The sequence below is a fragment of the Vicugna pacos genome, chromosome 15, assembly GCF_048564905.1.
Source record: "Vicugna pacos chromosome 15, VicPac4, whole genome shotgun sequence".
Lineage (NCBI taxonomy): Eukaryota > Metazoa > Chordata > Mammalia > Artiodactyla > Camelidae > Vicugna > Vicugna pacos.
This window is the reverse complement of record NC_133001.1, coordinates 60,498,648-60,516,228: the sequence shown is the minus strand read 5'-3', so window position 1 is coordinate 60,516,228 and position 17,581 is coordinate 60,498,648. Positions and strand designations below refer to the sequence as shown.

Here is a 17,581-nt window from a genome sequence, read left to right as displayed (position 1 = left end):
CCCATGAGCAGAACCAGGAAGGCAGAGGCCACCCGAGCCTCAGTCTTCCCCTGCAGTCCTTCATTTCAGGCAGGACCTGCACACTGATGATGGGGCGGCGGTGCGGCAGGGGCTCAGGGGCTCCCCTCCCCGTCCTCCAGGTTGGAGGGAGGGCCCGGCAGGAGCTAAGTGTCCCTTTGTTGGGGGAAGGATGGCCTGGGCCCTGGGAGAAAGCCTCACTCTGTTGGACCTCCACCCTGATCTAATAAAGGTGGTGTCACTAAAGGTGTGTCATGAGTAAAGGGTGGGGCCTGAGGCAGGGGAGGGCGCACGTGCAGCCAGGCTGCCACATCGCTTCGGTGCCCACGCAGCGTGCCTGGCTGGTGCCCCCTGGCCTGGGTCGCTGTGCCTGCACTGTCTTTGGATCATGTTTCCACAGTGGCTTTGGTTCCTGTGGCTCTTTGCTTGGCAACCACTCTGGCTTCTGGGCCAGGGAGCTCGCCCCTGGGGTGGCCCCTGGACTCCACCCCCTGACCTCTGACTCCCGGGGCTGAGCGAGGCTTTCTTTTGCAATCCTCTAATCCCTCACCTGAATTTCCCCGTGGCTTACTTTACCGAGGGCTGTGAGAACCTGCGAGCCCACCCAGGAAGCTTCTCCAATCCAGCAGGAGTTCCCAGCCCCACCCCTGGAGCCTGTTACAGAGACAAGACTGCTCCAGCCCAGCAGGGGGCCCCAGCCAGCCTCTGAGCCACCTGGGGAGGCGGCAGCACGGTCTCCTGTGCGTCATGAACCGACAGCTCCAGCTCTCGAGCTGAAGCTGGAATTCAAACTGGTCACCGGTAAACCTTCCCATCTGGGCCTCCCCGTAATTCCAGCAGCTACGACGGAGGCTGGACGTCGCACGGCTGCAGCAGACGTGCAGGGGAACCCAGCCAGCCTCCCGAGCCACCTGAGGAGGTCACGGTACAGCCTGCATGGGATCGGGCTGCAGCAGTTCCAAGTGCAGCTCAGGGCTCTAGCTCAGGACCCAACGTTGCCCCGCAGAGTCGGGGCCCAGGCCTCGAGGCTGCAGCGCCGGGAGTGCCCCGGCCCCTCCCCGCCCACTCCGGTGTCTGGTGAGCTAGGAGGCGGGGCCGCGGCTGGCAGCGGGGGTGGGGGGGAGGGAGGGCCAGATGCAAGTGGACGAGGGCACAGCAGCCCTCCCTGTGACCCCAAACCTGTGGTTGCCTGGAGGCTGCCCTGCTTCAGGGCCCTCGCCCTCCCCAGCCCAAGCCCCGCGCCACCCTGACCCTAGCCTTCCGCCTGCGCTGTCACTGCTGGCCCGTCCCCTCTATTTCCCACCCATGACCCGGCCCCGGCCCCAGCCCCAGCCCCAGCCCCAGCCCCACCCCCAGTCGTGCGTAAATGCGGCCTCACCCTGCCCCGGGAGGGAAGGAGAGGGTCCCCCAAACACCCCGCCCTCTGCCTTGCCTGCGGCTGACCACCTGGGGCTGGAGAGGAGGGCGTCGAGCTGTGACCCCCACCCCGAGGAGGTGAAGGCTACCGGGACCTGCCCTTTGGAGACACGATGGCGTGGGCACGTGGGCACGTGGGCAGAGGCTGCCGCAGTTAACCCTGCGTCACTGTGAAGAGGACAGTCCCAAGGGTTTGAAACGCAAAACCAGACGTCACCTCTGGTCTTTCTGGACTGAACTTCCACAGGGCTTCACTCAGCACCTGCCGACTGCAGGCGCGGCCTGGGGGCCTCCAGTTTGACGCCACGCTGCGCCCCTTTGTGACTGTGTTTTCACCCCGGCAACCTCTGGCCTGTTCTTGTGTTCTTCTTCTCTAAATTATAAACCTACATCCCAAATATCTCCCCCCTCAGTCATGCCCTGCAGGTACGATTTAAGAGGCTGGTCATCCGCCCAGCCACTTCCTAAACTCTGCCACCCTGGGCCAGCTACTTGGCCCCCGTCTCAGTTTCCTCACTTGTGACTGGGTATGACAGTCGCCACCTGAGAGCACACTGTGCTGATCAACTGGCCGAGGCGCCTGGTGCGCAGCACGCACTAAGGGAGTGCGGGCCATGAGGCGCCCTCTGGCCTCGGGGTCGGGCCACGTGCTGCGCACGCAGCGGACGCCACTGCGTGTCTCTCGTGCCTCCTGCGAGGCCGTGGCTGTGTCTCACCTCTGCACCTCTAATACCTCACCCAGCGCGCAGAGGGCGCTCAGCAAGCTGCTAGCCGGCCCTGAGGAGCCCGGGTCGCGGAGGAAGCCAGTGTCGAGAACGGTCCCCACACCGGGGCCTCCGGCAGGAGGGCGCGCGTCCCGCCCCGCAGCTGCTGGGAGCCGCCGGGGCGCGCGCACACGGGCTGCCCTCGCCGTGCGTGTGCACGAGCCGGCCCGCGAGGCCCCGCAGGAAGCCGTTCCCTCAGAACCCGTGCAGCTGGACGCAGCGTGGGTGTGGGCGAAGCGCTTCTTCGCCTGCCGGCTAGTTCCTCCCGCGCACCCCGCGCCGTGGAGAAGACGGGGGGGGGGGGCGGGCGTTGTCCTGGAAGCGGGGTGTCCGCGCCGGAGCGGTGCGTCGGGCTCTCCCAGCACGGGGGCTGCCTGGAACCCCCAGTCCGCGGCCGGCCCGGGAGACCGCGCGCCGCGCCTTGACCGCTCTTATCGCTGCTTGTTCGCGAGGCCTCTGGGCTGAAGGCGAGCCTGTGCGCAGGTAACCCGGGGACGGGCTCCTTCTCCAGGGCCTCCGGGAGCTCTCGGCGCCAGCAGCGTCTCTCTCCGACAGGCTGACGCCAGAGCGCAGCGGCCAGCGCGAGGGGCGGCCAGCCTGGTGCCGGTCGGTCGACTCCCTCGGGCACGCCAGCCCTCTGCCCGCTCTGGCCGTCCTTCCTGGAGGCTGGACTCCTCCCCCGACTGCGGCCCGGCGGGCGTGCCCACCGCCAGGGGGCGCTGTCACCGCCGGGCCCGGGCCCGCGCCCGCGGGGAACACGCCCCGCTGGGGGCGGCGTGAACGCGTTCGCACTGAGCGCGCCAGTGGGCGCGCTGAGAGTTCACTTCACGGTGAACATTTTCAGAGTTTTTAAAAATATATCTTGAAAATTGTAAGTGGGTATTAACAGTAAATAGACAACTGCTAAGTTAGAGTGCAAAATAAAACACGGTATTTTAAAGGTGCAGGAGCAAGAAAATCCAACGGAGACCTGTCCACGTTTAAATAGTTGCCTGTGTGACGGTTAAATGGCATCTAAATACATTGTCACTAGAAAAATGATCAGTTTACAGGAGATGAAAAATCAATTTTAATACCAACTTTATTAATGACCAAGAAGAAAACAAGTTGATGTTAAAGCAAAAACAGGAGCCGCGCAACTTCTTCTCGGAGTTGTTTCTGATCAGGAATAAGGCTCAGGAGCCATTTCACCTGAAGGTCTGAGGAGAAAACGAAGCGCTGAGATGCCAGTGCCCCCTTCTCCACGGAGCCCTCCTGCCCTGCACTGCGGCCCCCACAGACGGAGGCGGGCCCACCTCCCAGGGACCCTCTGCCGAGAAGGTACGCCCACCCCGGCTGGACACACAGGCTCATGAGCTAAAAACGGAAAAAACAGTCGGTGCACAACAGGATGCAGACGGGGGACAAGTCACACCAGCGCACCAAGGGATGGAAGTGCGGGTCTTCCCTGGGGACGCAGCATCGAGCCGCAGTCGGCACCTGTTCGCTCCCACTGCTTTCAGGAGGGAGGGACGCCTGCCAGGTCAGGGATGGAAGTGCATTCACAGAGGGCTGACCCCTGGACTGAGCGGATCTGGGGCCTGGACAGCAGGGGGCTTTTCTTATGACCCCCATGCCCAGTGTGGCCTCCCTTCTGCACTCCCTCGAGGCCTCCTGTCTGCTCTGTAAGAATCAGATCAAAGTTGCCCGTCCTCTGGGTGCCACCCAGAGCCCAGACTGGCTGTCGGGATGGGGCAGACAGACTCGGGTCTGGAAGGGCCCCACGCGGAGCAGCATTAGCTGTTCCTCCTTCAGGCGCGCTCGCTGGCTGGTCAGTACGGAGGGTGGCACCTGGCCGGAGGCCCCTCCCGGCCTCGCTGCACCTCCCGCTGCCCCCAAGCCCATCCTCTCCCAGCCACCAGCCCCTTGTCCTTGGAAGCCGCAGCCCACGCCCCGTCCCCAGGGACACAACGCACGCTTGGTTCCACGGCTGAGGCACAAATCACCCCCAAACCTCTGGACATTAAATGCCCATGTGTCTGAGAGACTTCGGGGTTAACACAGCCATGGGGCTTGTCTCTGCCACGCGGGGCTCCGAGGGCTGGGCCCAGGGTGCGAGGGCTGTGCTCTGGGGTTGGGGTCCACCAGCAGGGGTGTGCTGGAGCCCACACCTGCAACTCCCGAATTCAGGAAATTTGTGAGCTGGCTGTCATCAGCTGAAATCAGCAGATGCCACAGTCGGTACCCACCCGCCCACCCAGAGAGTGGTGGGCCTTGCAGCAACCCCGCGGCTGCATCTCTGGCTCTGTGGCCGTGGACGGACAGGTAGCCCCCCTGACTGTGGTTCCCTCGCCTCCAGAATCCGGGTAACAAGCCAGCACAGGGCTGCAGTGCAGCAGGAACGGTCCAGGTGGAGAACTGAACACCGTGGCTCAGGCGGATGGCAGGCTTGGCCGTCCCCAGCAGCAGAGTCCTGTTCCCTCAGAGGCCCTGTGCGCTGGCCTGGTTCGAAACCAGAAACCTTCTCAGACGCTGGCCCCGCCGCTCAAATAGAAACATGAGCTGGGAAACCTGTTTTCTTAGAGGGCGGAGGACGTGCCTCCGGAATTTTCCACAGACCTAAGGAAAGGGGCTCCTTCCAGTCTCGGGACTCGCTCTGGGGCCAGGGAGCGGCGCTTTGATCCCAGCTCACTGGAGGAACGCAGCAGTTCGGCTCCGTGGCTGCTTCGGACAGCGAGGTGGGGCCAGAGTGCGGACGCAGCCTACCCGGAGGGGCTCCTGTCCAGCTGAAGTCCCTCTACCAGCCGGGCCCAAGGGTGAGTGGGTCGGAGCCTGGCCCTGGGGTCCCCTGCACGTTCCCAGCATCTCCACGTGGTCAGAGGTGACGAGACAGGACGTCCTAAATTCTAGTGGAGAAGGACTGGCACCCTTGGTGCACGGCCTCTTGCGCCAGTGTTCTCCTCTGGTCACTTCCCCACCCGGACTTCACGTGGACCCCTCCCCATCAGCACGCAAAACCCAGGCAGTCACCCTCTGCCGCGCATGGACCACAGTGGGACCCTCGCCCTCCAGCCAGAAGGGCTTTCCTCCCCTGACCCTGGGGGGTCCAGGCCCCGTCCATCCACAGCTCTGCCTCCTCTGGCTGTAGCCCCGCCGTCCCTGGAAGTGCCCTGCGGCCTCCACCTCGTCACCTGCTGAGGAACACATTTAAACCAACGTGCATTTGGTAGCTAATCGCTGGGGGAAAAACATTATTTGTAAAAAAATTTTTCCTAAAATACATCAATTGATGGACCTGGCCCCAGAAATTCAGAGGAAGTGAGGGGCTAAGGCAGCGGTGATTTCTAGCCAGGAAACAAAGGTTTTGGGAAAAATATGAGGGTGGAATGTTGAGTCTGGCCACAGCTCATATCTGAGACAGGAAGGAGAAGCAATTTGTGAGGTTTTATCATGAGCTCCAGCCTGAATTCGGTTTTAAAGATTTATAGACAGCTTTGGTCTCGTGTTACAGTCATGCAGGGTCTTAATGGGCACTTGAATTTTTTGGTTGTGTGTTACTGAATTTTGTGAGGAAAATTACATGGTCTGGTGGACTCTGAGCCCGGCGGTTGGTAGACGTCTCAGAACGTCTCCCCCAGCAGGTGGGGAGTCTGGCGTCCTCGGGGCCCCATGTGGCGCGTGGATGGAAAGGCTGGGCCCTGGAGGTGGGCCGTGCCTCTGGGGAGATGCTGTGCCCAGCCACGTGCACACTGCAGCCCGTGGTCTGGTAATGACCCTCCCACTGCCCAGGGACCCCAGGAGCTGCTGCGACCGCTGACACTGTGCTGCTGTCAGCACAGACGGACGGACTCGTGTCAGCAGCACCCGTGGAACCAGGAAACCAAAGCCCCCGGGGCTGCCCAGGTGTTCAGGGCCCCCAGCGTGGGAAGCTTTGGGGACTTCATATGGTGATTAAAGGAGACAATTTAAATGATACCTGATGCTTAATTCAACACTGCACCATGTGGGCTGCCTCCATGGGGGCGGAGGGCAGGAGGCTTTCTAGAACCAAGAAAAAAGGACAAGGAAGAGAAACAGAAATGATGGAATCGTCCGGGGCACAGAGTCGGCCTTGTCTAGGGTGATCGGCCTTGTCTGGGGTGAGAAGGCCGGGACCTGCCCTGGCGTGTGGGGTCTGGCGGACCACGTGCCCCAGGCTCTGCACAAGCAGGTCATTTAGAGGGACACAGGTGTCACCTAAGGGTTCCCAGGCAGGAGTGGCTCTATCTGGGGCCTGGAAGTTTATCTCAAAAGGGGTAACTTGCCGTTTCATCCCCAACGGTTCACAAACTTCCAGAAGTTTCCTAGAAGGCAGGCAGGGAAACTCGACGCTTTAAAGGAGCTTTCTAGCTGCTGTGAGGATGTCGGCGCTGTGGGCAGGAGAGCAGGGGCCACTGTGTGTCTGGATCAGGCGACGGGGGACTTGAGCGATGTCTGACCCCTCTCCTGTCCACGATCGAAGGGCTCGTTCAGAGCAGCTTTGCCCGAGCACCATCTGATCGCTGAGCCTTGAGATGTCCTGCAAGGTGCTGCAGATGCTGCCACTCTGACCACCCGTCTCAGGTCTAAAGTGGGACCCCAGTCAGATAATAATAATAACAAACGACGGCGACAAGGCTGGGCGCCCCTCCGCCGGTCTGGCTGCAGGCGGGTCCAGTCCACCACGCGCTCGTGGTCACTTCTTTTTGCTTCAGAAGCCTAGGGTGCTGAATACAAACTCATTCAAATGTCTCTAAGATCAGGGTCCATGCTGTGGAAATCCTTCTTGGAGAAGAGAGCTGTCTAAACCTGCCATGTGAACTATTTTTTGTTGGCAGCATTCAAATCCACTTTTCCCCAACCTCCAAACTGGAAAAACAATTTTTGTTTGGAACTGCTTCAGATGACGGGGCTGGGTGGGCGGCTTCTCTCACGGTCTGTGGTCTCCCTGCCGGGAGTGCGTCCACGTGGGCCGCGAGCCTTGCCTGCCTCCGTCTCTCCCAGCCTAAACATGTGCACGTCCTGCTCCGACTCGAGTGTGGGGAGCTGGGAGGCGGGCAGGTCCCCCCCGGGAGTTCAGGAGGCTGTCACACCTGCGATTCCCACTGCCTGGTGGACCGTCGGGCGCTTCTGGAGGAAAGTGGAAGATGCCAGCTCATGTCCACGGGCACTGTGTCTCACAGTTTAACAAATGCCTCCTGGACCTGGTTCCTCGGGGATGTTCCTGTGCCCTCTGTTCCCCCGCAGATGTTGGGGAGCTCGTGGTCACACCCACCTGGGGTGGAAGGTCTTTTGTGGAAGCCCCCAGACGGCCCCGCCGTGCAGTGCGTCAGTGGAGGTGATCAGAGGCTCCACCCACGAAGTACCAGGTTGCGGAACTGCACACACACACGACTTCCAAGGGTCAGAGGAGACGGGACTGGCCTCGCACAGCCGGGGGGGCGAGCTTGGCCAGAACCGCCCCACTTGCTCCCCACACAGCCGCCCGACCTCCCTCCTCAGGCTCCTCGTTAACCACAGACTCCATGTTTGCAGACTCACCTGCTCACTGGGATGTGTTGTGACCCAGTGGCGGTGCTCACAGCATCTCGAGGTCCCTGGGGGCATCACTGAGCAGCTGGCCCCAGCGGGCTGCGAGCTCTGCCTCTGCTCCAGCTCCCCGGTACACTGGGGTCCCTCTCGGCGCCCTCGGTGTCGTGCGTGTCATCACTTTGTGATTTGGTGGGGATTTCTCCATTTAAAGGGGCCCCCAGCGCAGCGTGGCAGGGCTGTCTGGCGGTCACAGAGCCCGAAGGCTGTGACGTGCCTCCTGGAGAAAGCACTCATGGCAGGTGAGCACCTTTCAGGTCCCAGTGCTGCTGGCCGAGGGTTCGAGGTCACTGAGTCAACAATCTGCACTAAGTAAGGTGGCTTTAAACAGAAACGCACTGAAAACAAGGCTGTGTGTGAATCTGCTGATGAAACATGACCAGAGGTCGTGGGAATCCGGCTCTGTTTGTCCCCCAGGACAGTGGCTCATTGCGGAACAGGGGCCCCTGGAATGAGGAAGGTCAGCCGTGTGGCCTTGGCCCACCTTGGAGCTGACTGATGCCAGCCGTGTGGCCAGCCTGCCGGCCTGACCAGCACGCAAGCCGCCAGGTGTCAGGAAGACGGGAGGCTCGGCTCAGCACCTTGGACAAGGCAGGCGTGGCCCTGGATGAGAACCACCCTCACTTCTCCACACGGTGGAGGTTGGGGTGGGGGTCCAAGCGCAGAAAGCCCAGGCTGGGGGCTTAGGAAAGTCGGGGTCAGAGATGAGGCCACCACGACTTCACTAACCCCCAGGCAGAGGAAACCTCTGCCTCACACCTCAGGTGGGTCCGAGTCCTTCTGCTCCCGACAACGCCAGAGGCACTGCTGCAGTGTCCCCAGAATGCCAGAGGGAAAGGCTGCAACACGAACTCCTACCCTTGCCTTCCTTGTATCTGATGTCAGGGTAATTGTGTGACATCCTCAAAACGTGTGCAACCAACATACTTTCAGGAAAATAAAATACTGAAAGATGTGCTCTGGGCGAATCTGAATACACAGTTCAAGACTAGAGCAGCCCTGACAGAAAAGGGCTGACGGTGAGCAAATGAGCCACTCTTGCCCCAGATCAAGACAAGCCCTGAGTGATAAGCACGAGGTGTATGAAGTATGATAAACGTGAGTAAAGTCACACAGACGCGGTAAACGACCCTCAGAACAGTGGGTACATGATGTTTGAGAGTTCTTGAGAAGTAAGTCAGTCTAAACCTCCAGCAACCGTGGCCCAGCCAGGAGAGGGGCGGGAGGCGGCTGACGTGACCTGGTCCTTCCATGCCCAGAGCAGCGATGCCCCTGGTCTTTCTTACTTGGCACCTGTCCTTCAGAAACAGGCCTGGGGCACCTGTTTGCGCACTGAGCGGCAACATGGGAACAGAAAGCCACTAATGGAAGCGCCTTAAATAGAGAGGTTTCTGGAGTCTGCCTGGGTGGAGAGACACAGACACTTCCCAGGTCATCTCTGGGTTCTGGGATCATACTTTGCCTCCCTGAAAACCTGGGTAATTTTGGAATACAACTTTAACAAATGGGGGCTTTGGTGCCTTAGAGATGGTTAATAAGTTTATGAGTTCTGAAGGGTTTTTTTGAGACAAGAGGTGAGAGAAATGGAAAATTTTGTCATCAAAATGTATGTACAATTGTCACCAAGTAATGGTGGTCAGTCTGGTTGAACCAAGTGCACAGGCAACAAGTGAATGAGCATCAATGAGTGACACCTGGAAGGGGGTGAGGGTCTCTCACCATCCCAGTTCACCAACCTCTGCCCCGGGAGACTAACCACCACCCTAGTTAGTCAACCTCAGCCCCAGGAGACTAGCCATTACCCCAGTTAGTCAACCTTTACACCAATAAACTAACCACTACCCCAGTTGACCAAACTCTATATCAGTAAATCAACCACCACACCAGCTAACCAACCACTATACCAGTTAACCGAGCTTTACCCCAGTTCCCCAACATTTATAGCAGTTAACCAACCTCTACATCAGTTAACCAGCCTACACACCAGTGCACTGACCGCCATGCTGACAAGTGGGCATTGTTCTGGGGGCCACAGAGGGCAGCGAGGCTCCACTGGGCCCAGGCACAGGCTGGCTGCGGAACCAGGTGACCGGGAGCTGCCCTGTGGGTCCAGGACGCCCCTCGGAACCCCTGTGACAGCCCCCCGCCCACCAGGAAGGCAGGAAGGAATCACCTCCAATCATTCAGGACAGACATATATTTGAATGAAAAGATAAAAATTGTGACTTTCAGCTGTGATATTGTCCTTCAGGTGTGAAGACTCAGAATGGACCAGTGCTGGAAAGTTCTGGTAAAGAAGACAAGAGACAGGAATAGAGAGGTGGACAGATGGCAGGAGGAGGAGGAGGAGAAACCTGAGTCCAAACGTGGTGACTTCCTTCTCGATGAGAAGCGTCCACATGTGGGGTGGACCATGCGGGCACTGTGATGCCCTGAAGACCCAGTCAGAAATAGCAGGTGGGGGCCCGTCCCACAGAGAAGGGGTGCCCGTGGATATCGATATCGTGGGTGCAGAGGAGGGTGTTGTGGGTGAGCGGGGGTGATGAGGGGAGAAATCAGGACCACGAAGGAAGAAAACTGGCTCTGGGGATGCCCCAGGGGGAGGGGAATAGGACGAAATGGGGCAGGGAGGTCTGGAAAAGCCAGACGCATTTTGCATCTTAAGGCAATGGGGGTGGGGGTGGGGGCTTACGAGCAGTTCTAGAGAAACTTTTTTGCCCAAGACCACGCGGATTGGTGGGACTTTGGTATTAAATGTAGCAGACGACGAGGAGGGAGGCAGAGCCCCCCAGTGCACCGGCAGGTGTGGGGCTCGGGCTGAGGCTGCCGGGAGCCCCCAGACTCTGGGGGACTTTTCCTGCCTGATGCCCCTCACCCTGAGGGAAATTGAGAGCAGACCCTTGAGGAAGTGGCACGGCTGCAGCCCAGGGGCCTGCTCATTGGGAAGCAAGCCGAACTGTGCAAGCCTGAGGGGACGGCACCAGGATGGCGCTTGGTCCTGCTGCAGATGCGCAGACGGGGCGGGGGAAGCGTGGCCTGACGGCACGGGTGTCTCACCCCCACTGAGGCCGGCACGCACGGGCCTACAGCAAGACGTGTGAACAACGGGGCTGTGATGTGACTAAGGGACGTCAGCTGCTCGTCACAGTGATGGATGTGGCACCCGGGCACCACGCCCGCCTTCCAGGAGCACATTTGGGAACTGATCAGGAAGACTGGACAATGTGGCCATCACTGAAGGTCAGGGAGCTGCCCGCACCCTCGTCACCTGATCCTGGCCAGTCCCAGGTCAACCGGAGCAAGATTGCCAACTGCGAGTTCATTTATCTCAAGGGGCTGAGTCCCTGTTTCTCTAACACGTGGCCGGAGTTTGGTTCTTCAGCCCTGACGGTCGGGGGACGTTCAGCGGCTTCGTGACTACGAGGCTGCTCTCAGCAGCTCCACTGTCTGTGCCTTCGGTGCCTGCTCCCTGCCCGCTGCCCTCCGTCCTGCGACTCCAGCGACTCCGTCCTGCGGTGACTAAGCTGGGAGGCCTGCCGGGTGTGTCTGGAAAGTGCTGCTCAGGCTGCCCTGAAGGTCACTCACCATTGCATTTGCAGGGACGATGAAACCACAGTTCGGCCAGTTCAGGCTCAAGGAATCTCATCCCCAGGAGAGAAGTCAGCCCTCTGCCCGCGGGGTGCACGCCCAGCCCCGCTGACTTCCTGGCTGGAAGCAGACACTTTGCAAGTTGTTCCCTGATGATGGCAAACACTGTGTGCACAGCTACATGTCCTTGCTCTGGGGGCCCCAGGGTGGCTGACACCCTCTGCCTTGGAGAGGCTGAGAAGTAGACACAAAACAAAACGAAACAACAAAGAGCATCCGGCGAGGCCCCTGCTGGCCCAGGGGGACGCCCTCCTGCCCCTGCTCCAGTTGACTTGGGACTGGCCCGGATCAGGTGGCAGAGTCGACCCACAAAGCCAGGGCTGTGCTCGGTCAGACAAGATTAAAGGAGATGAGGGGCCAAGTCCACCAGCACAGCTCATGGGCCTGGGATGGAGCGTTCGCCCAGCAAGTCGGTTCGCACCCTGTCCCTTGACTCCACACCCCGCTCCTGAGCCGGGCACTTTGACAGGAATTCCCAAAAGCAGGCGGGGGTTGTCCTGCACAGAGGCACGACGCGTAGTCCTGGAGCCTTACCGTCCTACCTCGTGGAGCACTGCTGACTGTGCGGTTAGTCAGGGCCCCGACGGGGCCCTGCTGTCACACAGGTCGCTGTCATTCACACGAAGGAAACGTGCATGTGGTCCAGACTTACACGGTCAGCACTGGACATGATGCATTGTTATCTGTGAACTTCTGACACTTGGAACCATTAAATTGCTCAAGGAGATAATCTGGTGCAAATAATATTTTTAAAAGGACACAAAAAAGCAGAAAAATAACCCCAAGTCTACTGTGATACTTAGATTACAAAATAAACAACAAACTGTTCCTGAGGGCCAACCCTGTGCAAACAGGGGCACGGGAGCCTGACCAGCACAGACCAGCATCCTGGCGACACCCGCCAGGCCTCGAACGCGCAGGCGCCCGGCTCCACGGAGGGCTGGGAAGAACAAAGCTGTCCTCACCTACTGAAAGAAAAAACTGTATACACAGAAAAATCTGAAGGGATGTTTTTAAAAGCTAATAGGATTCATAACTGAGTTTATCAGGAATAGTGGATAGAAGGTCAAATTCCAAAACTCACCTGCACTTCTGTATACAAGCAACGTACAACCAGAAAGTGATTTTTTAAAAATGGCATTTATAACTGCATGAGACAGCGATACCAACAAGTGAACTTAAGGAAAACATGCAAACCTTTTGGAAAAGACGGCAAAACTTCGCCAGAACCGACTGAAGGAGACATAATTTTTTTAAAGCCTCAAATAAATGCAGGAATATGTCATGATTATGGATGGAAGGATTAAGTGTTTAAAGTGTCAGCTGAATGCAAACTGAGTGATACATTCAACGCAATACTGATCGAAGTCCCTGTGGACACCTCTTTCAGTGGAAACTGATGAGCCGATACAAAGATACGTGTGGAAAGCCCAGAACAAACCGGCCAGGCGGTCCTGCAGAGGAGGGACCAGGCGGTCCAGCGGGGGAGGGACCAGGCGGTCCAGCGGGGGAGGGACCAGGCGGTCCAGCGGGGGAGGGACCAGGCGGTCCTGCAGGGGAGGGACCAGGCGGTCCAGCGGGGGAGGGACCAGGCGGTCCAGCGGGGGAGGGACCAGGCGGTCCTGCGGGGGAGGGACCAGGCGGTCCAGCGGGGGAGGGACCAGGCGGTCCAGCGGGGGAGGGACCAGGCGGTCCTGCAGGGGAGGGACCAGGCGGTCCAGCGGGGGAGGGACCAGGCGGTCCTGCGGGGGAGGGACCAGGCGGTCCAGCGGGGGAGGGACCAGGCGGTCCTGCGGGGGAGGGACCAGGCGGTCCAGCGGGGGAGGGACCAGGCGGTCCTGCGGGGGAGGGACCAGGCGGTCCAGCGGGGGAGGGACCAGAGACGCCCTCACGCAGGCAGCAGCTAACGCAGGGCAGAGCTGGTGCCGGAGGCACAAGTGAAGCAGCGCCCCCAGAAGCAGGGGCGGGCACCGCCCGGACCAAGTGCCCTCGGGAGTGGTGGGGAAAGGGGGTCTTCTCGGGGTGCACCACCAGGCCACCTGCACACGTATGCGAGAATGCATGAGCCCTGACTCCTGTGATGAATGTGAAAGGGGAAATTATCACATTACCAAGATTCTAGACTACATGGAGAATATCTTAATTTTCCTCAAAAGCCCACAAAGGAAGAAAACTGATGAGAAGGACTTGATTGAAATGAAGAATAAAAGTTCCACAAGTGTGTTAAATGTATTGAGAGGAGGCGGTCTTTCTGTGCTGCCTCGGGGGTCTCGGGGCGTTTCCTCGGGTCCTCGGAGACCCCAGGCCGGGCGTGCAGCCTCGGCGGTGGGCCCTGGCTCTGAGCTGACGGGGCAGCCGTCCACCCAGCTGCCCGCACAGCCAGGCTGACCGAGGTCCTGTCGGGGCCCACACCTGCACCTCGGCTGCTCCTCCAGGAACTGGGCACCGCAAACCCATATGTGTGTCTCACGAACCCCCGCTCCCTCCCTTCTCTCTGTTATAAAAGCCCCCAGCCCCACCCCCCGACTGAGCCCCCAGCCAGGGTTAGGGCTTCTGCCCCGTTGTCAGAGCGAACAGCCTCCCTGTCCGAACTCGGGCGGACCTCACCGCATAAACCCACTTCACCAACTCACGAGTTCCCCTGCAGAAGGGTGATGGATGACACCAGGACCCTCAGCTGTTCAGTCCCGGCCCATCAGGTCTGTGGCGGCCGCGTGGGTTGTACGTTTCCCTCCGTCTACAAATGCTGGCGACCAGGGAAGCCGTCCTGACAAGTCTCATGGCTTGCTTCTTACAACCCCTCTCGCCCCTAAGGGAACACCGATGGAAGCAGGAAGGTCACACCCGGGAGGACTGTGCTGACGGGCTAAATCCCCCCAAAGCACAGGAACGTGGTTCTACCATGTGTGTCTTTGTCATGAACCTGCCCATCCAGGTCTGTGAAGACTCGTCTTTGGTGAGCTCTCAGCTCGTCCCCGGCCTTCACCTGTGGCAGCGCCGTCCAGCCAGGTGAGCTCGTAAATGCCCGCTGTGTAGGGGCGAAATCTGCCAGAAATGTCTTTGGCATGTGGGTAGTTTTGCGCTGGAAACAATCAAAGCCCACAGGACTCAGGAAGATACTTTGACCTTTCCCCTTAGTGGCCTGAAGGGCTCAGACAGAGGGCCTGTCCCTGGGAGAGCGTTACCAGAGAGTCTGGGCCAGGGCGGTGGGGAGACCCTTAGACATCGAGCCCAGTCTGCGTCCGCGCCCCGAAGCAGCCAGCAGGGCTCAAGGTGAGAACCACGGCTTCTGAGAATGAGGAGACACCCAGCGGACCGCCCTGCCCGCAGGGTCTGGAGGTGGCTTGGGGTTGATCGGAGGCCTCCCTCTCGCTCTGATGAAAGACTGTTGAGACGCTGGTGGGGGGTAGGTTCTTCTGGCCACAGTTCCCACCTGTGACCAGGGAGTGCCCAGGTGTCCTGGCCCACCTGGTGGGCGCTGATGTCTCGTGGTCACAGGACCTGTTGCCTTGGTGACTTCCAGAACCTTCTCTGGGGCTGCAGAGAAACAAGTCCTACTGGTAGGCACCCATTTGATCTTGGCCGTGTTTCTTCCTGCTGCTTGGAACAAGTCGACAATGGCAGGAGCCCAGTAGCCACTCTGAGAGTATGAGGACAAGGGCCCGACAACAAGGATGGTGGAGCAGAAAGCGAGAGCTCCCTGTCCGTTCACCCATGCACAGCCAAGTTTCCTCCACGCAGCCCAGGTCTGCATGCACTGCCCTAAAATTCAGGGGTGGACCAGGTGTTCCAACTCCAGCACCTTCAGCTAAACGTGAACCAGAAAAGCTTTGTACTGTAATCCTTGTAGCTGGAAAAGTCCTGAACTGAATGAGCTACACTCCCTGCCTTGATAACTGGGGTTTGGACCATCATTTGGACCATCATCACCAGGGCTGGAAGAGGTGCTGGGCACTGCACTCACAGAAGGCTGGAGTGAGCCTGGCTTATTGTCCAAAATTTGCTTCTTAAATACACATGGGACACCCCACATCCAAGGGGACCCTGACCCTGCTCACACCAGCCTTCTCCCTCTCAGCAGGCGGTGAACCTGCCCTCCCAGCTGCCGAGGTGGTTGGGCGCTCAGTGCCACGAGGACATGAGGCTGGGGTAGAAAACAGCAAAAAGCCCCAAACCAGAACAAAACAAACCCCTCAGTCAAAAACTCTGGGGTCCTTCTCTAGGCGTCGCTCTCTCTGACCTGCCTCTGAGCCAGTCAGGAAATCGTGCCGATTGCACCTTCAGACACAATGAGAACCTCCCCCTCACCTGTCCACTGCTGCCACCTGGCCCCAGCGTCCTTATCCCTCACCCGAGTTGCTGTAATCACCGGGACGTGACTGAGCTCAGGGAAAGACAAGGTGAGTCCGGAGAGCGGACCCGCAGACACGGGCCCCGCCCCCCGGACCCTGTCCCGGAGACGAGGCGCTGGGGCTCAGGGGCTGAGCCAGGGAGGGACACAGGAGTTGTTCAGGTGGTGAGGACGCGGCCACGGGCGGACACAAAGGCAGGAGAGGTGCGTCTGGGAGCCCCAGGAATTCAGTCACACGAGCAGGAAGCCGGGGTTGAGCGGCAGGGATCCAGGTGCACTCCCGGCCCCTGCGGGAGCTGGGGTATCAGCCGCTGGCCTCTAGTTTCAGGACGTTCTGGGTCACGTGAGTCATTAAAACCCTACTGCCTTTAAATTCAGGCGAGCTACAGAACACTCCCGCATCCTCTCCCTTTCCTGTTTACACGAAAACCCAGGCCACCACTTACTGTAACCTCGAGAACCAGTCCTGGAACCGGGGGGGCCAGTGTCCAGGCCCAGGCTGTCCGGGAGCGCGGCCGTGCACACGGGGCCAGAACAGCGGAATCAAACTCGCAGGACGCGTGTGTCGGAGCCCGGGTCGCACAGGCAGTGGGAACGAAGGGATGCACGCGGAGGGCCCAGGCGCGGCGTCTGGGAGGACCCCGCAGCTGACGCGAGGGCGGTCAGGACTGGAGTTCAGCACAGATGAGAGACCATCTTCCAAGCATTCGGACGGCTCCCTCCCTCCCCGGGATTCTGTCCGCCCCTCGGAGGACACTCAGTGAGCCTGCAATCCCAGCATTATCTTGGGAACAGCATGGCATGAACCAAAGAGCTGAATGTTTTCTCAGTTTCTCTGAGTTTGGTGAGATGCAGAAAGCGTGGCCTCAGTGTCACAGGAAGTGGGTCTGAGTCTGGGGTCCTCAGTTCCCGACTTCCGGGGCTGCCGGGGGTCGGGAAGGGCAGCGGTGAGACCAGCCCGGGCTGAGACCTTCCACAGACGCGGGGCCGGCACCATTCCCTCCGGACTTCACTCGCTGAATCACGATTACAAGAAATGATGACAGTGGCCATTCTCTGAGTTAATTTCTGGTGCAGTAATTTTTAAAGAACATAAACACCAGTGTTTCCCAGGAACTTCCTCTGAGGACAGCTGCGAGCTAAGTCATTCAGCAGAGGCTCCGTTTGCCCTGCTTTGTTTTGCTCAGCGAGGACAAACAAGAGGCTCAGCCTGTTTGCCGGGAAGGATGTGGGTAATGGGAAAAGCATGTCACAGGGAAGTCACGCAGCCAGGAGACGCAGGGCTTGCAGCCGAGGGTTAATAACCGCTACAGAGATGCGATTTCGATAAAAACACATCGAAAATAACCGCTTCCCGTGACACTTGAAGATCATGCTCAATGTTGGAACAGGAAAGAACGCTTCCATGAAAACCAGAAGGCTCCCATTCCCAGACCTCCCAGACAGAAAAGCCACATCAACCCACCGCTCTGCCCGGAGCGGTCCCTGCAGCGACAGAGGGACAGTTCCCGCCACACCAGGACACCGAAGTGGCCACAAAGAAGCTAATCTCGAAAAATGGGGCTTCCTGGCAGAACTGCCCAGACCAGCTTTAGGCTGACGTTCAGCTGTAACGGGAAGAAAGACGGACCTTGGCAGGTTCAGTCGGGGAAGCGTTTGTGACACCAGGTGCGGCCACTGTGGGGACCCCGGGGAGCCCGGCCCGCTGCCCTCCCCTGGAGACCCGGTCTCGGAACAAAGACACCGGATGCTCAAACAGCAGATAAGACAGGGGTACTGTGAGCAAAGCCCACAAATA

General features: G+C 59.4%; 1 long non-coding RNA gene across 2 annotated transcripts; it reads right to left on the bottom strand.

The window, feature by feature from the left end:
- Positions 1-3,261: 3,261 nt before the first annotated feature.
- Positions 3,262-15,524, bottom strand: LOC140685954 (uncharacterized). Of its 2 annotated transcripts, XR_012059426.1 has the most exons (3): positions 14,334-15,524; positions 14,066-14,241; positions 3,262-3,397 (listed from the first exon to the last, which is right to left on the bottom strand). It is a non-coding gene; the product is annotated as an uncharacterized lncRNA (long non-coding RNA). The 2 variants fall into 2 exon arrangements; XR_012059425.1 differs by having other exon boundaries at positions 14,066-15,524.
- Positions 15,525-17,581: the final 2,057 nt, after the last annotated feature.